Source organism: Sciurus carolinensis, chromosome 10 (genome assembly GCF_902686445.1).
Source record: "Sciurus carolinensis chromosome 10, mSciCar1.2, whole genome shotgun sequence".
Lineage (NCBI taxonomy): Eukaryota > Metazoa > Chordata > Mammalia > Rodentia > Sciuridae > Sciurus > Sciurus carolinensis.
The window spans coordinates 107949427-107975125 of NC_062222.1; the positions used below are offsets into that span (position 1 = coordinate 107949427).

At 43.3% G+C, this 25699-nt stretch overlaps 1 protein-coding gene across 5 annotated transcripts in view; it reads left to right on the forward strand.

Annotated features, from left to right (window-relative positions):
- Positions 1–25699, forward strand: part of Rbm47 (RNA binding motif protein 47) — a 164193-nt gene that overhangs the window by 937 nt on the left and 137557 nt on the right. For 2 of the 5 annotated variants that reach the window (XM_047566475.1, XM_047566481.1), the window contains exon 1: positions 66–549. The exons of 1 other annotated variant lie outside the window; for it this stretch is intronic. The gene's annotated coding sequence lies outside the window, so the exon portion shown is untranslated. Of the gene's footprint in view, positions 1–63; positions 550–25699 lie in introns of those variants that run through there. 2 more of the 5 variants (XM_047566488.1, XM_047566487.1) reach the window with 2 other exon arrangements.

Genomic DNA, 25699 nt, shown 5'->3' on the forward strand with positions numbered 1-25699 from the left:
CTGTGAGGCGAATGGCCTCGGCTGGGGGAGGGCGGCGGGAGGCGGGAGGGAGGGAACCGGGAAGAGCCGGGAGACCCGACCCTGAGCGCTCCCCGTGCGCCGCGCCGGACGCAGCCGGGCAGCCGGGCCGCTGGTCTCCGCGGGGTGCGGACGCGGCGCCGCTGTGCTGGGGCCCCCGCCAGGCACTGAAGCCCACATCTGCCACTTCTGCATCTACCGTTCCTGCTCCCCACTTCGGAAGGCGCAGCCTGGGACAGGGAGGAGCCAGGGTCTGGGGAGTTGTCCGCGTGAGGAGTTTCTTCTCTGCAGGTCTCTAAAGTTTAGAAATTGGGACGCGCTGCGATTCCCGGAGCCCGCGAGCTCAGCCTGAGACCATCTGTTGCTTTAAGCGGCGCGGTGGGGCGTAGCTGGACACTCCTTATTTTGGTTTTACATTAAAAAGAGGGCGGCGGCGAAGATGTTGTAGGGTACTTCCTAGCTGTGTAAATTGCTACTGAGCGGTGAATGCTGTTAATTTCTGAAGGGGGCGACTCCACATACTTACCAAAGGTAAGGTGGTTTGGGTAATCCTTCTCACTACTCTCCCTGAGTCTCTCATCTGGGTCCCAGTTTTGAAATAATAACTTTTTTTCTTCCCTCTTTTGCCCTATCTCCCTCATTCCACCGCCTTCCTTCTGATCCTGGTATATTTTGTGGGAAGTAAAGGGTTTATAAAAAGATTTTTAAAGCGTCAGCTTTTGGAGAAGCAGATCATACCGACAGCCCCATCGTGTTTCCTGTAGCAGTGAGTCTTTTTTCCATAAAAGAAACAGATTTTTTTTTTTTTCACCCTTGAAAACACATGATTGGGCTGCCCAGAGGCACAGGTGACTTTAGACTCGATTATTACAGTGAGATTGCAGAAGCATTCATGACTTGAGGCATCTCATTTAGGTGTTAACCAAGGCCGAGGGGGGTCTTCCTGCAGTAATTCGCCTCTGTTGGTCACACACAGTGGAGGCTAGGTTGTTTTTTCGAGTTAAAAATTCAATCTGTAGAAAAGGGTAGGGCCTGCGGATTATGACAGCTAACAGTCACCGGATATTTAAGAAATCAGTTAAAATGAATGGCTGTGGAATTTTCCAAATAAATGATTCATTTTTAAATTAGATAAAAGTTCATTGACTCTGGAGGTACTGTCCCAAGGCATTTAGGGATATGACTTCTATTTTGAGGCTAATCAAAGTCAGAAAGATAACCATCCTCCCAAGGTATCTACTCATAGGCCAGTCCTGATTTGAACTAGAAGTCAAATAATTGTTTCCTCCCTGGTAGTGTTCTAAGGACTCCTTCAGTTTTCTTTAGCAGGAAAACAGATTAAGATATTATTCTTTAAGCTTTAAGGTGAAGTCACACAGTTTTCAGGGGACAGAAAGCAGAGTGTTGGCAACACCACAGAAGGGGTTGTTGCAGTTTTGAGCACAAAAGGTTGGCGATTATACTGAGTGTTCGAGAACTGCAGGTGCTGGTTCTAGAAGGTGAAAGCTTGTCAGTGTCATAGTGCACAGCCATTAGACAAGGCACCCAACCAAGAATCTAAGATAGCACTTTGTAGGGAGGGAGTTTGTGCTGCTATCAATTTAAAGAATAATCTTAGGCTGATAATGTGATGCATTGGAAGGAGCAAAACCAACATAATCTGAAAAGGAAACGGGCAGAGGAAGGGAAAGGAGAAGGGAATTTGGGTTTTCGTCTATTTTTGTGTCCACCTGACCCTTCACCTTGTTCTGATTATATACACACCTTAGGCCTGTTTGATTTCACTTGACGCCACACCTTGGGAGAACTGGGAATCGAAAACTTCACAAGTTCCTAGCTTCATGATTAACAGTCGGTATTTATCAAATAAAGAAATGGGGTGACAGTAACAAAGCCTCTAGCCTAGTTCTGCCGTCCTTCACATTTATTACAAAGTAATTGAATTTGTTTTCCAAATTCTATCTCCCTACTGCATCCCAGGTGGTGCTGGAGATGGAATCCAGATTCTTATGGGTGCCAGGCACTTGCTCTGTCACTGAACCACCCGTGTCCCCATTGAAATGAATCAGATCCAGAGTATTTTTGAACATATTTTGAATATGAATCAAAATCTGAAGTTTTATTATCTTCTTGGTTGTTGCCTTTTCAGAAGTTTGTAGGATTGAGAATGCAGTATCAACATTTTAAGTCGTTTTTTTCAGAAGTCTGTAGAATTGAGAATGCAGTATCAACATTTTAAGTCGTGTCTATAGTTCCAATAGTTAAAATATTTACTTTTTCACTGTATTATTTACTTATCTATGTATTTATTTTTGAGTTGGGAATCTCACTGTGTTGCCCAGACTGGCCTCAGATTGATCACTGCTCTGCCTCCAGAATATATTTATTTTTGATTCCCCACTAAAATGCTCTAGATTAAATTTTTTGAAATATCTTTTAGTTGTCAATGGACCCTTATGTTTATTTATTTATATGCAGTGGTGAGGATTGAACCCAGTGCCTTGAGCTTGCTAGGCAAGTGCTCTACCACTCAACTTCAACCCCAGCCCTAGACTAAATTTTGAAGGGATTACACCCAAAGCAGTTAGTGAGGATGAAATAAGATGACAAGGAAGCTGCGTGTTTCTGGACACATGTTGTGAGCACTTAGTGTTTCAGACACTCAATGTTTTTCCTCACTTGATAAGAACGTTCACATTAAACTCTAATCTTTGGTTTACGAGTAATCAAACCTGTTGTAGTCATGATTAAAGATGATTAATGTATGGGCCTGGGGTTGTGGCTCAGTGGTAGAGAGCTTGCCTAGCACTTGTGAGACACTGGGTTGGATTCTCAGCACTGCATGAAAATAAATAAAGGTATTGTGTCCATCTACGACTAAAAATTTTTTTAAAAAATTAAGACTATTAAAAAGATTAATGTAGATGAAATAATTTTCTTACAAGACGACTGAATTTGCTTTATAAATTCTACTTTTTTATTCCTTTTTCTATTTTGCAGTGTTGGGGATAGAACTCAGCCTTATGCATGTTAGACAAGGGCTCTACCGCTGAGCCACACCCTCAGTTCCCAAATTTTGTTCTTGAGCCCAAAATTAAAATAAATCTTGTCCCATTTTGCACTTATGAAACCTGTATGCATGGGATTTCATGCCTCTGCTGCAGGTAACCCATCCGCAGGCATTATTACTGTGTCTTGGTAAAGGTCTGTTTTGTTACGCAACACACAGAATGCTGTTTTCAGCCTTGTTTTTCCAGAATTGTGTTTTTTCCAGTCATTTCTTCAAGGGAAGGTAAAGGATTTAGTTGGAGGGGGGAAAAATAAAAGTAAATTATGTCTCAAATAATTGAGATCCCCTCTACCCTACTGACGATTGAACCCAGGGCCTGCATATGCTAGGCAAGCACTCTACCACTGAGCTATACCCCCAACTTTTTCTAAAATTTTTTAAATTTCTTACTTCAAGACAGTATCTTGCTAAGTTGCCCAGACTGGCCTTGAATTTGGCATCCTCCTGCTGCAGCCTCCTGAGTTGCTGGGATTACAGGTGTGCCTACACCGGGCCCAAATGTTTGAGCTTTGACTGCAGCAGAAGCACTTTGGTCTGTTTCTACCTGCACATCTCAAGTCCTTTTCCCTGGTTCTTCAGGAAAGGCCAAGGGAGGGGTGCTGGATGGGAGAAAGATTTCCTTAAATTGGATCCAGACTCAAGTGATTTGGTTATCCCAAAGAATACATAATCTTGAAAAAAACAAACCAACACCAACAAAAACAACAAAACCCTAGTCTGAAAGGGTTTAATCTTGGGATTCATAAGATTTAGGAAAAGGAGATGTTTTGCTTGAATGCAGAATTTGCATAGCCAATTTATATAAAGTTACAATGAAGACATTAAATGCAGCTTAAAAAGCTTGTCAGAATGAGTCCAAGTTAAAGGTTATATTGGAACCTTCCGACTCCTGTCCTGATTAAGAGATATATTTTTCATCTTGGAAGCGGTCTGTCTTATGATGACGTTGATTTTCTGGTTTAATACCATCAGAGGTGCATGTTAGTCAAAACAGCCACCTGCTCAGTAATTGCTTGAGAATAACATGGTGAAGATTTTCCATAATGATGAGCTCAGGGGTAGAGCACTTGCCTGGCATGTGCAAGGTACTGGGTTCGATTCTCCAGCACTGCATATAAATAAATAAAGGTCCATCGACAATAACAACAAAAAAGATTTTCCGTAATGACAGTGCAGAGATGACTTGGGGTACAAGAGAGGAGGGGCCTCTAGGACCCTCTAGGTAGCTGGTATAGAAATAATGATAAGTAATCATTATCGCCACCTCAAGTTGTTGGAAACCTCTCATGCCGGAGACCTGGGGGTGGTGATACACACTGCCACTTGGTGTGTGCCCTCCAGAATCATCTGGTAAAGCACGCCTGAGATGATCCGAGGTGGTTGCAGCTTGATTCTGATTTGTTGCTTCTCATGGTTGCTTTCCTTTCTCTTCGGTTAGCATCTATAAGTGGAGAGTTTGGGTGGGGGTAGGAGATATCTTCCCCCTGGAGTCATTTAACACCCTCTCTTTTAAAAAAATCTCTTTTTTAGCTCTGAAAATGGTGTAGGGGAGAAATTTTCCAGTTAAAATAACAAGGGAGAGAAGTTTAGAAACAGGTGAGTTCGGCCTGTGCTTGTACTGTGGAATTCACCAGAGTTCACAGGGAAATTATCAGTGCTCTCAAACTCTTGCAGGTGAATTGGCAACTGTGGGAATTTGGGGCTCCGCGCCATGTTGGTTACTGGAAGGTTTCTAGTGTGCCACAGCGGATGTTAATGTGATTGAATTCAAGATACCATCTCTTGGTACAACCACAACTAAACTGACTGCAAAAGGCACAAGCCCTTTGCTGTACTCCGAACCTCTCTGCCTTTCCTCTGCTTTCTGTGGGTTTTAGGACAGCACCCTAAGTTACACTTCAGTTTATATAACTTACATATAGAAATGAGAATTCTTTTTATTGTTGGTGTGAATCTTCATGTTTGTTCATTATAGGAACTCAGTTTATGTGAAAATGATTTGTGGGTGTGTTTAGAGGTATATAGTTTATGTTTACAAAATGAAAAAAAAAAAAAAAAAGAACCCAAAAAACAAAAAAACAAAGTAACCTGATGGTATAGTAGAAGCACTCAACTCCAGCAGGCCTGTTAGTACCTCACCGGAGGTTTTAGGGGAGTCGTTTTAGAAACCCAAATCACAACCTCTACCTATCTGAAGACCACCTGGGAGAGATGGCATCAGAAAACAAAGTGGTAGCCTACCCCTGAAAACCTGTTGTGTTTTGGGAAAATATCAACCCTCTGGTTTCCGTGGATTTCTGGTTCTGGAAATGTGTATTTATTTATAGATTACAGTCAGTGACATTAATGAAGAAAATAACATCCTGTTTCCCCCAGTCATGACAATTGTCTTTGGAGATACTGAATGTCTGGGGTTCTTATGAACGTGGTACCCCCATGGGTGTGTCTTGAATGAAAGGGGGTCCCTGAAAACTGTAGCTTCCTAACTGTGCTTTGCCAGGGCTCTTGGTCAGTTTTGCTCATGTTCCCTGAGGCTGGGTGGAAGAGAACCTGTTCCCAGGAGGGAGGGATGACCCTCACATGGGTGAGCAAGAGTTAGCTATATATCCCAATGGGCAGAGCATGGCGCGCAGTGAATGCTGGGCATTGTGTAGCTGACAGGGACAGATGCTGACATCTGACCCAGGAAATGCCTACCTTAAAAATTATAATAAAAAGTTTCTAGCTTGGGGCTGGGGATATAGTAACTCAGAGTTCATGTTTAGCATGTATGAGGCCCTGGGTTCCACTCACACAGACAAAAGTGAAAAAGAGATCAGGGCATTGTGATCTGGCTCTTTTTTTTTTAATTTACCCCGGCTCCCACCCCTGCAGTACCAGGGACTGAACCCAGGGGCGCTCTACATGAAGCTACCTCCTCAGCCCTTTCCATTTTTTATTCCCCTACTGACCCTTGCTGTATCGCTGGGGCTGGCCTGAAACTTGTGACTCAAATCATTTTTTTTTTTTTTTGCGGTGCTGGGGATCGAACTCAGGGCCTTGTGCTTGCAAGGCAAGCACTCTACCAGCTGAGCTATCTCCCCAGCCCTCAAATCATTTTTATAAAGTATTTTATGTGCCAAAAGAAAAAAAAAAGTACTAAAGTATTTAATGAAATGAAGACTTTTTGTCAGGTTGTGCTTCTGTTCTGGGAAATGTCTATTTGGGCTTTTTAAGCTCAGGTAAAACATTCATTTTTCCAAAAGTGGGGATCTTATGTGAATGATGATAATACACTGTGATTTTTGAGAAGATAGCTTAAATAATATTTCTTTTTGTTGGTTGTCATTTATTTAAAAACATAATGACATGGTTCCCGGTACACCAAGCCCTTGCCAAGATTAGGTCCACCTTCTCAGTAGCCTTCTCAGGACAAAGTTGCCTTTGTATAACTACAACGGAGAGGGTTTGGTGACACAGAAAACTCAATGGGGCGCTGCAGGTTATTATTAACGGAAGATTCAATGCCTGACGTTTTTGGTTTTGTTTTTGTTTTATTTTCTACCAGTAGTATATTTCTCCATGCAGATGACCTTACTTTTGGGAAGAATGTGCTGGTTGCAGATTTATTTTGGAGTTTAGTCAGATTATAAAAGCCCAAAGCTGCAGCGTGCTAATGCAGAGAGCTCAGCCCTGTGGGCTGGTTTGTTTTCAGGGTAATCAGCAGAGTTTGGTCACATGTGGAGAGAAAGAAAAGGGATTTAGCTAGAGTAAAAATGACAATTTGGGGGACAGGATGACTATTCACACTAAGTTCAAACTCCTTAGCAGAGTAAGGGCATAGACCACCTTGGTTTTGATCCCGGCTTTACCCTTGTTCCATCTGACTTTAAGTTGGTAACCTACATCACCTGGTGACTCAGTTTCCCCGACTGTAAAAGGCCTACCTCACAGGGTTATTATGAGGATTAACCTATTGTATGTAAAGAGTTTTGGTTGGACAGCTGAGCAGAGTGGCACACGCCTGTAATCTCAGCCACCCTGGAGGCTGAGGTAGGAGGATTGCAAGTTTGAGTCTAGCCTGGGCAATTTAGCAAGACCCTGTGTCAAAATAAAAAGGGCTGTGATGTAGCTTAGGTATAAAACGCCCCTGGGTTCAATTCCCAGCACTGAAAAAGAAAGATTTAGAATGGAGCTGGGGATGTAGGTCCATGCATGCTTAGTATGGATTAGGCCCTGGATTCCATTCTTAGCACTGCCAAAAAAAAAAAAGAAAAAGAAAAAAAAGAAAAACAGGTTTAAATAGAACATTGGCTGACATGTAGTCTGAACAATATGGTATATAGTCAATATGATGTGCATCACATTTGAAATTATTTCAGTGTTTGGATCTTATCTCATTACCCTACTCCATGAAATAATTTTCTTGTGTGACCTTTTCTGCCAGTTGGAATCCAGGATTCTCTTCCTAATGTCATTCCTTGGCTTTGACCAAAGGGCCATTGCCACTATAGGCAGACCCTATTTTGCAAAGTTTTTTGGTTCTTGTCGTGTACTTATAGTTATTTAGAATCACCAGGGTATCACATCCTTTAAGGGAGAGACTGTCTGTGTTCTGCTGAAAATGAAGTGTGGATTCTGGGATGGCTAATGGAAAGGAGAAATTTCCAGTATATAAAAATGTAATGTGTCAAACTTAAGTAGTAGCTAGAGGACTTATTGGGTAGTAACTTGTCATAATTCTTACATGTAGTAATATGTAGTTTGGGACTTCTCAGAACTGCCATGTGCGTAATGTGTCTGTCCCCATGGCATTGTATATCACCACTTACTTTTAGACATACATTGTTTTACCTAGAGGACAGATAATGAGGTGCCTTGGAGGTGGGATTTGTGCCTGAATGATATTTGCATCCTTTAATGTGTCCCGTCTATCATGAGTGCTCAGTACCTAAAAATACATTGACATCTAAAATAATGATATTTTTGCATTCCATGGATATGTATTCTGCATGATATTTATGTAGGAGGTGTCCTCTAGGATTTTACCAAAGATTGTTTTAATGGAAGAAGTCCTATGGCGCAGTGCAACTGGGGCAGGAATGAGTGAGGGCTGCAGTCCTGTTCACATCCCAGCCTCTGGGAACAGGGCGTGGCAGGGTGGGGTGGGGGTGTTTGCCAGGGTCCTTAGGTGCCTGTCACCTACTGTTTAAGTTTATAACTCTGTTGGGTGCAGTGATGCAGGCCTGTAATCCCAGTGACTCGGGAAGCTGAGGCAGGAGGATCACAAGTTCAACACCGGCCTGCAACTTAGTGAGGTCTTCGCAAGACCTTGTCTCAACTTAGCAATTCAGTGAGACCCTGTCTCAAAAAAAAAAAAAAAAAAAAAAGCTGGGGTTGTGGCTCAGTGGTAGAGCATTTGCCTAGCATGTGAGGCACTGGGTTTGATCCTCAGCACCACATAAAAATAAATAAATAAACTAAAGGTATTGTGCCATCTGCAACTATAAATAAATATATATATTATTATTATTATTGTTTTTCCCTGGTGGTGCTGGGGATTGAACCCAGGGCCTGTGTATGCTAGGCAAGCACTCTGCCAACTGAGCTATATCCCCAGTCCTACAACTAAAAATATTTTTAAAAAGAAAGAAAAGAAAAAAGAAAGGCTGGGTATATGGCTCAGTGGTTAAGCACCCTGGGCTCAATCTCTGGTACCCCCCAAAAAATTTTATACCCCTCTTTTTCTGCCCTTTAATATATCCTTTGAAAAGGTCATGCTGCTCGCTAAGGGTTTTTGCTTTTCTCTTTTCCCTTTTTTGGTGGTGCTGGGGATCAAATCAAGGACCTCATGCATGCTAGGCAAGTGCTCTACCCCTGAGCCACAATCCCAGCTCCAGAAAGGTCACACTTGCAGATGGATAATGAAGAAAAGGAGAAGAAAGTGCATGTTCTCATGATTAGAAGGAACTTACTAGATGATTCTTAGAAGAAAGAAGCACCTTTCCTTAAAATTAAGGAGAGTGAATCAAGAAACCCCAAGAGGAAGGACTGTCTCAGATGAGTGTCCAGAGCTGGGAGCCGTGGCCGTGTGGTGTTTCTGGTAGACTCTGGGTGTAGCTCCATAGGGGGAAGAGGTGAGGAAGGACAGGTGACTGAAGAAGTTTTGAGAATTGCCTCCAGTGAAATCCTGTTTGCAGAGCAAAGGGAATCCAGTTACAAGTTATCTCTTCCCACTTGGTCCAAACAAGAGTTTGGCCCGGGGACCTCTTTTGCTTTTCGCCCCACATCGTGGGTTCCAGGATCCACCTCTAGGTATATAGAGATGTGCCAGCTCAGTGGTACTAATGAGCCCGGGATGGAAGCCGGGAGTCACTTCCCCAGTGGGACCTGTCAGAGGCACACAGACCCTGAAATTAAGTGGTGACGGCCGTGTTCTCCATATCCTGGTCATTGTGAAGGGTTTTGCTCTCTGCCCATTGACTATAGGTAGTCAGTGAACCAGTCAGTGGGACTGCAGAATCTGCTTCTCTGTCCCCTGCTTCCGCCTCACCCATCACCCCGTGCACTCTGTTCTTGACCTAGTATCTAGAGTGACTCTTAGAACAGAGGTCAGATTTGGTCAGACTCCTGCTGAAAACTAACCAGTGCCACCCAAGTCTCCAAGGAGGCACTATATTTCTAGTCCTATTCTTTTTTTTTGTGTGTGGTATGGGGTCTGAATTCAGGACCTTGCTCATGACAGGTGGACACTCTACCACTCAACTGTATCCCCAGCCCCTGCCCTATTTTCTGTTCATCTCCTACCACTCACTCTGCTTTCATCACACTCGCTTTCTCTGTGTGCCTGAAACATCCATGCCACAGGGCCTTTGCACTGGCTGCTTCTCGACCTAAACCACTGTCCCCACATATCCCTGTGATTTACTAATTCACCTCCTTCAAGTCTTTGCTCTGCCTCTCCTGTTTATATACTTATTTATTTTTGAGATGGGATCTCACTACAGCTGCCTGACTGGCCTTGAATTCCTAGGTTCAAGTAATTCCCCCCCTTTAGCCTCCGGAGTAGTTGGAACTCCAGGGGGGCCCCACCACAACTGGCTGCCTCCCCCTTTGAGAAACAGCAGTTCCTCCACCCTGTTGGTGTATGCTGAGCTGCGTAACTTCATGACTTAGGATCTGTCTCTCTCCAACTAGAATGCCTGCTTCCTTTCTTGATGTAGCCCAAGCACCTTAGAGGGAGTGTCTGCCACAGTAGGCACCCCATAAATATTTGTTGAATGAACCAGTAAAACATCTGGGCTTTTACCTGGCTCACGTATGACTGCAACTGTCGCATACCTTGTGTTTTACTCAAGTACAACCGTGCAGACGTCCTTCTGAGTGGGCGTGGGTTTCCCTCCAGGCCTCTCCTGAGCTGCCATGTTTCCTGTGGTTTCATTATGTTCTGTGCCACCGCAAGCCCTTGATGGAGGCGATGACTAAGGGGCAGGGAGGCAGGGCCGAGTGTGGGGTGTCACAATCGCTCCAGCACTTCCCCATTTCCAAATCAGAGCCGGGCTTTGGCAACCCGGCTGCCCTTTCCATCGAAATCCCCAGCCCTGATCAGAACCGGCCCTGTGAACTGCGTCCCCTCACGTGACCACATTGGGCTAACTCTTGGTCCCTTACTGTTCATCACTTTTTCTGTTGTCATTTAATTATAATTAACGTTTCTCCTGAAAGTAACTGTCGTCAGGTTTCCCCACTATCTCTTTTGACCTCTGAGGGTTTTTTTTTTTGCCAGATGCTGGCTGCTGCTCCGGGATCCCATCTAGATTTTTCTTGGTTGAGCTCAGTTAGGTATTTCGCCTTGACCGGGCGTGAAACAGAATTTCTGGTGTCATTGTCTGAGTCTTTAGTATTTCCTTACGACGTTTGTACAAGACCGTGGTCTTGCCTTTTACTGATTAGCAAAACAGCTTTCTCATTTATCGTGCTTCCGTGCCTGCTAGCCTGGTCCCTTTCCTTGGATAATCACCTGGGTTCAGTAAAGTCGCTTCTCCTGGCCAGGGCCTCTGCTTTCACCTGCCTTATTTAGGCCCATAACTCACTGCAGAGCCTCCCCAGGGGCTGGTAGGATCCTGTGGCTGTTAGGCCTGGGGCCCCTGGACCATCTTGAAAGTGGGTGTAGGCTCCAGAATGGTTCTTTGCCATTAAAAAATAAAAAAATAAAAAAGAAGCAATCGTATGTCCTTTCTTTGGAGGGTCAGTGAAGACCCTGGCTTTAGTTTTCTGTCCTCTGCAACGCTGAGGATTGAACCCTGAGCCTGTATGCTGGGCAAGCACGCCACCACTGACCTCCTTGGCCCCTGTTTCTGAGTGTTGTTATCGTGGTTCATGGCTGATGTAGAATCATATGGATTTTTTTTTTTTTTTGCGGTGCTGGGGATTGAACCCAGGGCCTTGTGCTTGCAAGGCAAGCACTCTACCAACTGAGCTATATCCCCAGCCCTCATATGGATTTTTAAAAGTTGATTGGGGGTGGTGTACATAACTCAGTGTTAGATTGCTTGCCTCACGTGTGTAAGGCCTTGGGGTCTATCCCTAGCACTAAAACATCAACAACAAAACTAAATAAAAGTTGATTTGGAAGCCATCCTCATAATTGATAATGATTGGACAATTTGTGGAGGAGTTAGAAAACAAAGCCAAGGTTACTGTGGCTCAGGGTGTGAAGCCCTGAGTTCAGTCCCCAGCACTAAAACAAAACCCACAAGCTATCTTAATCAACTGAGTTAATATCTGTTGTTCTTTCTTCCTCTAATTTTATTATTTACCATATATACTGAATGGGACATTAGAAATGAATAGCATATAAATGTTAAATAAGACCTGTCTTCAGTAATATGCCATGTAAGCTGGATGCCTATAATTCCACCCCCTTGGGAGGCTGAGACAGGAGGACTGCAATTTGAGGCCAGCCTGGGCAACTTTGTGAGACTCTGTCTTAAAAAGAAATAAATAAAAAGATTGGGGACAAGCCCTGTGTGGTGGCACACACCTGTAATCCCAGCCACTTGGGGGACTGAGGCAGGAGAACTGAAAGTTTGATGCTAGCCTCAGCAACTTAGAGAGGCCCTAGACAACTTAGTGAGACCCTTTCTCAAAACAAATAATAATAACAATAATAATTTTTAAAAGGTTGGGGATGTAGCTCAGTTGTAGAGCACTTGCCTAGCATTTGTGAGTCCCTGAGTTCAACCCCGCTCAAAATGTATGCACATATATACATATATATGTTTGTATGTATATGCACGTACACGTGTATATATTTAAGTATATATATACACACATAAACACATACACACATGCTATGTAGCTGTTAGTAATTTTCATACAAATAAAATCAGTAAATGTGACTTAAACTGGTTTAAACTAGGTACATTGGAAAGACCTGTTTTTCTTGTGGAGACACAACCTTGACTTACTTTTCGACCTTTGTGCCCGTCACTGGTGACTAGGTAAGCAGTGGTAAAGAAAAGTTCTCTGCTCTCAAGCGGCCGCTGTCTTTGGGTCTTTGGGGGTGGAGGCAGGGAAGTGTCTGAAAGAACCAAGAGGGACCAGACTAGAGGACAGGTAGCGGGTATTTGGAAGGGTCCCCCAGGGAGGCGATGCGGGAGGTGTGCGGTGGACGGGAAGACGGGCGCCCTTGCTACGTGGAGCGGCTTCTGCGAAGGTCCTGATCTAGAAAAGCCTGCTGTGTTGAGTTACTTAAGAAGGCCCACGTGGCTGCTGTGCAGGGAGAGGCACGAGGAGGAAGATACCCGAGGTGGGGCTGTTGGGGTGACCGAGACCCAAAGTGCGCAGGCCCCAAGACCATGGGGGAGCTTGCACTGTGTTCCAGGCAGCCGAGGGAGGAGCCATGCGAGAGGACTTCCTTGTTAGCCGAGAGCTCTGATTCTGAGCGAAGGCTGGGTGGGAGGGAGTCCGCCCAGCAGGGCGTCCCCTGAAGTGGTAGTGCTGATGGAGAGGAGCCCGCCCGCTGGAGGGGCTTTTCTGTGTATCTGCCTGCCTCTTCTGCAGCCTGAGGTCAGGCCTGGCGGAAACAATGAGCTTTGATGGCCAGGATACAGGGCTGAGAGAGAGCATCGTGGATTCTGGCTTGTTACTGGGTACATGGACAGAGATTGGGGGAGAACAAACTTGAGCAGGGTATTGGAGGCCCAGAGTTTATTCTGGGGCATGTTTATTGAGATGTCTGTTAACACCCTGAGGAAATATTGTGCATTACCTTTTTGTATGCTGTGACCTCTGCAAAAGCAAGAGACATCTCTAGTGTCTAGTGTTCTTGGAAACTATTTTATATTTCAATATTTCTCTTTTTATTACTGTGTCCAGAGATGCAATTATAAAGTGTGATTTTTTTTTTTTTTTTTTAATGTATCACAAATGAGAGGACAATACTAATTGAGCATCTCCTGGTATCTTAGTCTGTTTTTCTGTTGCTGCAACAAATTACCTGAGACCAGATATTTATAAAGAATAGAAGAGTATTTGGCTCACAGTTCTGGAGGCTGGGAAATCCAAGATCATGGTGCTGGTATCTGCTTGGCACCTAGTGAGGGTCTTCTTGCTACATTATAGTACGACAGAGACAGAGCAACTGTGCTAGCTCAGGTTTCTCTTCCTTTTCTTATAAAGCCACTAATGCCATCATGGGGTCCCCTCCCTCATGACCTCATCTAATTCTAAATTACTTCCCAAAGGCCCTGCCTCCAAATAGCCTTAACCATAAACTTTTGGTGGACACATTGAAACCATAGCTATAGCTTATAGGAAACTCACAGAGACGTGGGTAAGAAGAGCAAACATTAAAAACAAACAAACAAAAAGCCCAAAACCGGGGCTGGGTCTGTAGCTCAGTGGTAGAGCACGTGTCTAGCATGTGTGAGGCACTGGGTTCCATCCTCAGCACCACATAAGAAAAAATAAAATAAATAAAATAAAGTCATTGTGTCCATTTACAACTAATGTATATAATATAATATATATTATATATATAATATAAAATAATATATAATATATATTATATATAATGTATATAATATATATAAAATATATAATATAATATATATATAAAATATAAAAGTCCAAAACAAAATAAAAACATCTTCAAAGGGACTGGGATGCAGCTGAGTGGTGGTGTACTTTCCTAGAATGTTGGAGGCCCTGGGTTCCACTCATCACCCCAAACAAAACCAAAGAAAATGTAGGTACCGTTTCAGTCATCAAGAATCTTCTGGAGCTGGGGTGCAGCTCAGTGGTGGAGTGTTTCCCTAGAATGCGCAAGGCCCTGGGTTTGATCCATAGAACCCCAAAAACAAAAGCTTAAAACACCCCAAAGAATCTTCCAATTCAAATTAATCAAGACATGTTCACAAAAGATGTAATGTTCACATTATACATAAATACGTAATTTATAGTAAAAATTTATTTAATCATATATTAAATATTACATATACTTAATACAGTGAATATATTTAACATAATAAGTATACTTTATATATATTCAGTATATATTTACTCAGTTTATAGCATGAAGTAACAATCACTAGTGGAAACTAAATATAAATCATTTCATGAACAAAGAGATTCATTTAGCATCACAAAAGATCAAAGGAAATATGAATTGAAACAGTGAATTTCCTCATGAGCTACAGTCACTTGGAGGCATGCAAATTCATCCTGTAAGAATGGATGCCATAACAGGAGATCCATTTAGAGCATGCAAATCTGTTTCTTGTCTCTTCTTTACCTAACTTTAAGGTCTGTTGCACTCCTCCATACTCTGTGGGAGGAAATTGAGGTCTGTACAGACACTTCTAGAAAATATTTATTTATTTTTTTTTATGAGGCAGAGTTTTGCTATGTTACCTGGGCTGGCCTCCAACTCTGGGACCCAATTGATCTTCCTGCCTCAGCCTCCTGAGTAGCCAGTACTGTAAGTGTGTGCCACCACACCCTGCCAGATACACTTTAAACTCCATGACGAAAGTCTCACGTGTGTCACTAGCAAACCCAGTTGGTGAGCTTCTAGAGCCCAGAGCAAGCTCTGGGGGTGTGATACCAAGCAAGGCAAAGGGCTTTAGGAGCTTATAACCATGGAAGTTTATGTGTTTATTTTTAGTACCACAACTGCAAGTCCCCACCTCCCTCCAGTGGTTATTCTGGAAAAAAAAAAAAAAGAAAAAAGAAAAAAGAAAGAGTGAGCATATATTTTCAAAATCATGGAGTAAAATGGTATGATTTGGGATTGAAGCAATAGGAAACTTCAGTCTAAAAATGTGATGTTTGGAGATGTCTTGAACCATTAGGGTTGGGTGGAGGAAGGAGAAGAGGTTATGATGGGTGTTTCACAATCAGTTGTAGAAACCATCAATGGCTGCAGCTATTTGTTTTGGTGTGTCAACACCAGTGGAGCCCATCAAGTGTGATCAAATTTATTATTGCTTAATTGGACCAAATGGTGTGGTTGTTGGTTTTGCCCAAGATAGGTCACTTTCCGAAAGGATATATGACACCTGAAGTTTTCACATTTATTTAAATACTGTTTTGAACATGTGTAATAAGAAATATTTTTGGTGAGGAGCTATGTGGATGCATACCTATAACAATCACATAGAGAAAGGAAGAGACCATGTTTGAGCAACTGCTCATCAGCTATCTGTAATAAAATACTTAAATTGAAAGTCAACGAGAGAAAATAGTAATGGCTAGCATTTATTGAGCACATACTATATGCCAGGAATTACCTTACTTTAATCAATGAAACTCTTCCTAATGAGTAGGTCCTACTTATTCTCCATTTGACAGGTATGGAAATGACATCCTGACATGCCACGTAGCTTGCCCATGGTAAATGGTGGTTAGAGTTCAGACTTCTGTAAGACTTCCCATGTGAGGTCAGGTTTGGAAAAACCTGGTCCCTGGACCAGGGGTCAGTCTTCTTACCAGGATCTGCCATTTTTGGCTTTTATCACCTCAGACAATTGACCTTGGACATGGCATTTCATCTTGATAGCTCTTAATTTCCTTAGCTTTAAAATCGGATAGAAGGCAGGAGAGGTTTTGAACTAGACCTTGACTCTCACCCAGCTCTAAATTTCTCATAAGTTTTGTTTTTTTCCCCTCCCACTTTCATGGTTCAAATCTGTAGTGTTCTTAGGATGTTTAATGGGAAGATCAGAAAAAAGATGGAGGGGGGCAGTCACCCTGGCGTTAAGTCAGAGGAAGGAAACTGCTAGGTTAGCTGAGCTGTTCCAAACCTGACGAAGTTCTTGCAGACTTCATCCTTGACTGCTCTTGCCATCTGAGGTCGTCAGAATTGCTGGCGTATAGTGTGGGGCTAGACCAGCCCCTGGTTCTCCGCTGGGGAAGGTTTTGTCTTCTAGGGAACAGTTGACAATGTCTGGAGACATTTTCGGTTGTCACTGTCTGGGGGGTGGTGGGGTGAGGTGTTAGGGTGTCTAGTTGGGAGAGGCTGGGGGTCCTGGCAAACATCCTTCAGGGCACAGAGAGCCACTCACACAAAGAATCATCCAGTGCAGAATGTCAGTAGTGCCAGGACTGAGAAACTGCATTCTAGGTGAGACTTTGATTTCCATAGCCACGCTGTCCTACGCCCAGAACAGTGTTCCCTGCTTGAATTGTGTGTGTGTGTGTGTGTGTGTTTGCAGCGCTGGGCCTTGCATATGCTAGACAAGTGTGCTACCACTGAGCACACCCGCCCCTTCCTTTAGATTTTTAACACTGGTCTCTCTTGTGATGATTCAGAGCCCAGGGAGAAGTGGGTAATGGTCAGTGGCAAAATCATTGCTCTCTGTTCTTAAGACTTACATGGTCGCCAGCAGCCTGCTAGAAAAGCCCCCAAATTAATAGCTTATTTTCCCCTTTGCAGTAAATTCTGTCCCTAATGGCAGTGTCCCTACTCTCTCCTCAGATTCTGAGCATGTTTCCTTAGGGACTTTTCGTATCACTGAAATACTTCCAGAATGTTATCCTGTTTTTGTTTTGTTTGTTTTTTCCTTTTTTGAGGAGTGCTTTGGTATTTATAAATTTCTGACAGAGCTGACCTTTGAGAAAGTTTGTTAGCAGGGTCTTTCAGACCTAAAGATGCCTGCAGTTTAAGGTTTTGGGTTAGACAGAATGAAGTTGTCCTGTGCTTTATCAAATCTGTATCTTGGGGCTGGGGTTGTGGCTCGGTGGCAGAGCGCTTGCCTCGCGTGTGTGAGGCACTGGGTTCCATTCTCAGCACCACATAAATAAATAAAATAAAGGTATTGTGTCCATCTACAACTAGAAACAAAAAATATTTAAAAAAATCTGTATCTTGAGTTCATTGAAAATGAAAAATGCTTACACAGCGCTCTTCACCCCTTGGAGGGATGAGATCTATACTAAGTGAATCCGTGCAGCGAGGTAGCTGCACCGTCAACAGTTTTGGAAAACAGCAAACATTCAAGGATGGCTAGGAATGAACTCTATGTCCTGGGCTCACATTTCCTTTGAAGAAATGTTTTGGTCAATATTTAATGTCCTGTAGATTTGGGGCAGAGAGATAAATGCGTTTGTAGTTGTTCTTGGCTGAAGGAAGCTGTTTACCTAGTTTCCATAAGAAATTAATTACAAACCAGGTGCTGTGGCACATGCCTGTAATCCCAGTGACTTGGGAGGCTGAGTCAAGAGGATCACAAGTTTGAGGCCAACCTAGGCAACTTAGTGAGACCCTGTCTCAAAATAAAATTTAAAAAAGGATCTAGGGATGTATCTCAGTGATGGAGCCCACTGGGTTCACTCCTTAGCCCTGCAAAAAAGAAAGAAAGAAAGGAAAAAAAAAAAAAAAAAAGAAAAGAAAAAGAAAAGAAACAAAGAATTGCAATCAAAGGGTGAGGAAACCCCAGAAGCCTAGGAGATGGAGATTATAGGGGAATGACAATCCCCCTAAAAATTGCTGTGGGTTCAGTTTTGATTTCTTTGTAGTAGAAATAAAACACAGCTACCATGAGCTTTCATTTTTTTTTTTCCTATGTATAAAATACCATCAGATTTGATAAATGGGAGAATGATGTGCACTGAAACCCTAGGAAATTCTCTCATGACCTTTTGTGGCTGGCCACATCATTTATGGTCACAGCAGCTGTAAACGCACCTTGTTGGCTCAGATGAAAGAACTGCCCATCCCAGCTTCTGCTTCGGGTGGGCTTCAGAGGATGTTCTGGATACTGACCTTCATGGAGTTTCTAGCTATTCTTTTATTTTTTCAGTACTGGGAATTGAACCCAGGTGCACTTTACCACTGAGCTTTACCCCCAACCCTTTTTATTTTGAGATAGAATCTCACTAGGTTGCCCAGGCTGGCCTCAAACTTGCAATCCTCCTGCCTGGGCCTCCTGAGTTGCTGGGGTTTCAGGTGTGCACCTCTGTACCCAGCGCCAACTATCCTCCTTGAATGTTGGATGGGGACCCTGCATCGCATTCTCTGTCTACACTGTGTATGGATTTATGAACTCTCAATTCATTTAGATTCCCTGGGAACTTCTTGTTATCACAGTCTTTACTTTCATTCCTTCTAAAACTAGCTTTAGAGGCTTGTAAAGGGAGCTAATTTCACTTCACTCTGACTTGATCGTTCATGCTGCTGACATTTGAATCCTTTTCCATCTTGGTCTTCACCTTTCTGTTTTGAGGAGTTGTGAGTCTTTGCATGAAAGGCCAGCACCCGGTGCTTGATTATTTTAGTTGCTCTTTTCATGTATCTTATTGGATGTATATATCGAATCAATGATATCTTTGACTAGGTATGATTGAAAAATTGTCCCAATTAATCTAAGATGCCCTGTGGTTTTGCCCATGTCTTGAATAACAATTTCTAGTCTGCTTCCAAAATTCCTCTTGAAGATTTTTTTCTTTTTGGTATAAGGGATTGAACCCAGGGGCACTTAACCACTGAGCCACATCCCCAGCCCTTCTTATTTTTTATTTTGAGACAGGGTCTTGCTAAGTTTCTTAGGGTCTCACTAAGTTGCTGAGACCAGCTTTGAACTTGCGATCCTCCTACCTCAGCCTCCTGAGTGTTGGGATTACAGGTGTGGGCCACCATGCCCCGCTCCTCTTGAGGATTCTGTGTGGCCCCCTTTTCTGTAGTAGTTTCTCCACTGTTTATCCATTGGGTAGATACAGGTTCTATATCAGGCATTGGAGATAGAAAAGATGTATGAAATACTATGCATCATAAAGAGCTCACAGACTAGGTGATACAGGTCAACAGAAAAGTTTTTCCATACTTTCTCTAACAGAGGTACTCATTTGTTCATCTCTTGAGTCACTAGAAGCCATTTATTTTGTGACTTCATTTACCTTGTAGAATTAGAAAAGATTTCTGTTTGAAAGATGCTATGGTCTACTATAGAGAGTCTAGAGCATTAAAAATGAATGAAACATCCTAGATGCTATGATAGGAGTCAGTAGCGTCAGTTTCACCTGGGTGGGTCTTTCACAGCCTGCACACTTGAGGGAATAATGACAGAGGAGGAAAGCAATGTCTAGGAAACACCTCAAAGATAAGACTTTTAATATGCTTTTGTGTTATGTACCAGGTCCTGTTTTTTTTGGTTTTTTTTTTTTTTTTTTTTTTTTTTTTGCGGTGCTGGGGATCGAACCCAGGGCCTTATGCTTGCAAGGCAGGCACTCTACCAACTGAGCTATCTCCCCAGCCCTCCAGGTCCTGTTCTAAGCACTTTATAAAGACTGCCTCATTTAATCCATGTAAGAACACGATGACATTCACAAAATTATTATCCCTATTTGCAGATGAGAAGACTGAGGCACAAGTTTTAACTTGCCTACTGTCACATAGCTTGTAAGGGCAGATCCAGGATTTGAACCCATGTGACTTTGCTTCAGAATGAGAGATTATTCTTTTTCTTTTTTTAAAATATTTTTTTCATTGTCAATGGACCTTTATTTTACTTATATGTGGTGCTGAGAATCAAACCGTGCCTCACACGTGCTAGGCAAGCGCTCTACCACTAAGCTACAACCCCAGGCCCAGATTATTCTTTTGGGGGGCTAGGGATTGAACCCACAGGCTTAACGTTAAATTGAATGCAGTTGTTTGAAATTGAAGTCCTGGTCTCTTTCTGTTTCACACCTACCTCTCTAGCGAACAGGCTGTAGGAAAGACAGGTGTAGAGATGTAGCCGGGCACCACGCGTTTCCTGTCATCTCGTTTCTCAAGTCGAGATTGTTATTGTTCCGACAATCTCTAAATTCGGGACTTGTGTGTTTGCCTGGCATTGACAAGCCTAGTTGAGAGGACAGGAGGAAAAAAGGAAAATCCAAGCCTAAGCTTGCTTCAGTCTCAGTGGCAAAAGAAAGGGTTTTGCTCCTGGGTGGGTCATTCCCGTCCTGCACACTTGAGGGAGTAACTCATGGTCACACCTGTCATGGTGACGGTTTGGTCAATGACTGCATAGGAAGATGGTGATCCCAGGGTAGCCTTCTTAGTTTGTGTCAGTATACACTATGATGTTCACATGACAGTGATACATTTCTCATATCCTTGTCATTAAGTGATGCGCCCTCTCTTTATATCATTTACTGGCACGACTGCTGGGTACCCACTGGTCATTCTGCTAGGCTCTGGGGAGATGGAGGTGGGCAGGACACTCTTCCTGCCACCAAGCTGCTTGCCTTTCAGTGGGGACAAATGACTGCACTATTACGGGGCATGTGATAGGAACAGGGAGCCCAGGGGAGGGGGCAGCCAGGGAAGAGAGATAGTCTCTTATCTGGATTTTTTTTTTTTTTTTTTTGAGATATAATTCACATGTCATAAAATGCACCATTTTAAAGTATTAAACTCCGTAGTTTTTGGTATGTTTACAAAGTTGTGCAACCATCACTATTATCTAATTCCAGAACATTTTCATTACCCCATAAAGAAACCCTATAGCAGTTAGTTAAGCAATTAACTCCTCATTTCCCTCTTCCTGACCCCTGACAACCACTAATCTACTTTCTGTCTCTGCTCTTTGCCTGATCTGAACTTTTCATACAAACAGAATTTTATTTTACTTAACATACATGTTTTCAGAATTTACCAATGATGCAGCACGTTTCAGTCCCCATTCCTTTTTATGGCTGAATAATATTCCATTGTATGGAGACACCAATTTTTTTGGGGGGGTGGGAGGAGTACTGGGGATATAACCCAGGGTACATCCCCAGCTCTTTTTATTTTGAGACAGGATCTCGCTAAGTTGCTTAGGACCTTGCTGAGTTGCTGAGGCTGGCCTTGAACTTGGAATCCTTCTGCTCAGCCTCCCTAGTCACTAAGATTACAGGCATGCACCACCACCCCTGGCAAAATACCGCTTTTTGTTTATCCATTGATCAGTTGATGGGCATTTTGGTTTCAGCTGAATTTGGAGTAAATAGAAAGGTTTTGCAAGGCCTAGAAGGGAGGGTGCAATTTGGGGTAGATAGCAATCTTTTTAAGTAACACAGGTATGTTGCCAGGTGAGGTGATGCACCAGTAATCCCAGCAACTCTGGAGGCTGAGGCAGGAGGATCACTTGAGCCCAGGAGTTCAGGACCAAACTGGGCAACATAGGAAGACCCATCTAAAACAAGCAACAGTAAAACCCATCACATTTGTTTAAAATGGCCCTTATTACCGTCCGTGGAAAACCAGTATTTTCCTAATGTGCACTTAAATAAACCAACCATTAAAATAGAATGCCCCTACTCATTTACCACCTAAAAGTAACACGGTCATCAGTATTGTGTATTATCCAGAGTAAAAGATTGGAGCTTACAGAGTGAGCTTTGAACACTGTGTACTGGGCCCATAACAACCCAGCTTTGTATCCCAGCCCCAGAGCTGACTCCTATACTTTGGTACTCCGTGTGGCAGTCACATTAAATGTGTTTCCACCTTCCCTGGATTCTTCATGCCTTTTCATTACAGCATATTGTTCCTTGGACTCTCCTTCCTCACTTCCCTCTATCGTTTCTTATGACTAGCTTAAATTATCCCCGATCCCTGTACTCTCCTGGTGCTGCGATCAGTCTACCACCCAGTGATACCCCCAGCCCATTCCTCCTTTCTTACATCTTCTCAGACCTTCTGGGTTCCTCCATAACTTGGCTCTGACATGACCTATGTTACATGGCTGTTACTTGTTTAGTGTGTCCACATTGGATCGTGAGGTATTTCAGGGCTGGGGATAGTTTTTGTTGAATGAATAAATGATTGGTTAGGGCCAAAGGGTGCAGAGCTTACATGTGATGGTAAGTGTTATGAACTGCAGCATTCCCCAAACGTAGAATGTTTAAAAGATACCACACGATCAATGTCATTTTTTAAAAATTAAGTACGGTCAGGTGTGGTGCAGCCTGTAATCTTAGCTACTTAGGAGGCTGAGGTGGGAGGATTGTAAGTTCGAGGCCAGCCTCACAACTCGGCAAGATCTTGTTTCAAAAAAAAAGGAAAAGAAAAAGGTAGCTCAGTGGTATAGCATCTCTGGGGACTGAGTTCAGTCCCCAGTACTGGAGGGGAAAAAAGCTAGGTATGGTTTGTATGAAGATAGAAGAGAGAAGTGAGATCCTGGAGGCAGGAAGGAGAACATAAAATAAGCACTGTTTAAATGTCTGGTGCCCAAAAGAGGACCCACTGAATCTGAAAATATTTGACTCAGTTATTCCACTCCCCGGAGTGTAAACAACCGAAATTTCTATGTATGTTCACCTAAAGACAAGGTTAGCAAAGTTCTTAGCATCACTATTAAAAATATTCCCAAACCAGAAGCAACTCAGCTATCCAGCTATGGTAGAATAAATGGAAAAACTGTGGTATATTCATTCAACGGGATTCCAATATAACTAGAGTTAACAACTGCGGCTCCATGCAAAGATCCACTCGAAATTCACAAACAGTACTCAGTGAGAGAAGCCAGGCTAAGAGAGGATACGTTGCAAGATCCTGTTCATGTGAAGTTCAGAACAGACACGATGAATCTCTGGTATGGGAGGGCAGGATAGTGGTCAGCCTTGGGTAGGTGGTGACTATAAAGGGACATGAAGGGAACTTCTGGGGGCTGGTTATAGAAGTATCTTTGGTTTGTGAAAATGAATTGTGGGGTATTCTGTTAACATGTGCATTTTCTGTTTACATGCTTTATGTCCGTGGAAAGTTCATAGTTCAAATAATGGAAAGAAAATAGTGATTAGTAAAAAATAAAAAAAGGCAAAAAGCTTTGTTCTAGAAAGAAGGAAAGTACCAGTTCAGTGAAAAACAGAGACACTCTCCCTGAATCCAAGATCCTGAGCTGCCTCTCCCAGTTGTCCATGTGACCTGGTTGTTTGGAATTTCTTACCTATTTTATCTGTAAATGTGATTACTGTCAACAATTGCATTTCACTTTACAACACTCGAGCTAGATGGAGACGACTTCCCTTTCATCTTTAGAGCCTCTCTCTGAGGGCTTATTCTTATCTCCATTCTCCAGATGAGGAAACTAAGGCCCAGAGAGATTTAATTTGCTCTCACAAGGCTAGTAGGTGACTAGACCTGAAATAATTCCCCCAAGTCCCGTCTCATTCTTTTTCACCACAACGTGGAACACATGGAACAGACAGCAGCAGAAGGAGGCTGGCACCGAGAGAGGGGACAGTGGCGCAGGGTCTGCGTGGTAAACCACGGTGGAAGCCTTGTGGCTCATCATGTCGAGCGCACACACAAGCAAGCAGAGCGTTGTTTCCATGCAAGTTCAAGCCGGTGTTATTTTTGCTGCTTTGCTTCTTAAATAATTTTAAGGGTCTTAAGTCCAAATTAAATGATCTCAAGGTAGTAGAGAGAGAAGGCCATTGGCTGTCCCGGAGAAGCTTTCTGGGTTGCTTTCGGTTGGCGCTGTGCAGATGCAGGTTTTCCAGGAGTGGTCACGGAATCACGCAGCTTGCAGCAGTTGGACGGGACCTCAGGGGCGTTCTGCTTTGACGTTCCATCCAGCGCAGGCGTGCCTCGGGCATCAGTGAGGATCGCGGCGCCATCTGATGATCTGTGCGCCCCGAGCTTCTGGTGGGCTAGGTTCATTACAGTTCGCTAATAAGATGGCTCTTATTAGAATATCTGTTTTACTGATAAGCAAATAGACTCAGAAAAGTGAAGCAGTTTGCCTTACACCATGCAGCTCATTATAGCAAGACCGTTCTAGACTCGGGTCTTCTGCACATTTGGGGTGAGCTGCTGCGCCATTCACAGCTTCCCTCCTGTCCTTGAGCTCCTGCAGTAATGGGTGCATCGTCATTTCCATGAGGCACCGCGGGCTGTGGTTGGAAAACCCGATTGGGAAGATCTTTTTTCTTTTTTTGTACTGGAGATTGAACCCAGAGATATTTAACCACTCGGACACATCCCCAACCTTTTTATTTGGAGACAGGGTCTTGCTGAGTTGCTTAGGGCCTCACTGAGTTGCTGAGGCTGTCTTTGATCTTGTGACCCTCCTGTTTCAACCTCCTGAGTTCCTGGGACCACAGGGTTGCACCACGATGCCTGGCATGGGAAGTTCTTTCTTACATTTAGCAGGAATCTTATTTCTTATAACATTCTTCCATGGGGCCTAGTCTAGCAAGAGTAATAATACAATTTGGCTGACTGTGGTGATACGTGCCTATAATCCCAATGGCTCCGGAGGCTGAGGCAGGAGGATTTGGAGTTCCAAGCCAGCTTCAGCAATTTAGTAAGGCCCTAAGCAACTTATTGAGACCCTGTCTCTAAATAAAATATAAAAAAGGGCTGGAGGTGTGGCTCAGTGGTTAAGGATCCTTGGTTTCAATTCCCAGTACAAAAAGAAGAAGAAAAAAGAAAAAATAATTTAAGATCCCTCTTTTGGGATGAAAGCCATCCCTCCAGAATAGTGAAGGGTTACATTAGTTGCGGTTTCCAGACTCCAGTGATCCCTTGTTGTCTAACACACTCCCCATCTTAGGAGACCGAACAATCACCCGTGAGTGATGCAGGCAGGATTTAGGCAGGGATCCACTGGGGGAGTCTCCTGCTACTGGTGCTTCACTGGGGTCTGCTGCTGGTACTCAGCTTGCGACTAGACTGCTGTGAGCATCCAAGATGGTTTATCCACATGCCAGGCACCTTGGCAGGGACAGTCATAAGGCCTCTTCATATGGTCTCTCCAACAGGGTAGTTAGATTTCCTACACTTTAGCCAAGGGGAAGTGTTCTAAGAGTTAAGATGGTGAAGCTCCTAGTCCCTTTGAGCCTGGTCTTAGCAGCTGGAACAGTATCACTTTCAGATCAAAGCAGTCGCCAAGCCCACCCAGGGTCCAATGGAGGGGCCATGGACCCCACTTCTCAGTGGGAAGAGCATGAAAGAATTTTGCAGCTATTTTTAATCTGTCACATTGAGGATCATCCTAAATGTGTACTCATTTTGCTGGGTTGGGAGTGGTATATACCTATTTGAGTTTGGAAGTCCTCTTGCTGAACTTAACTATTTACACTATTTGGGGGCATTTAACTTACTTTTCTAATAGTTATTTTAGTTATATAGCATGATTTTTACCAGCACTTCTT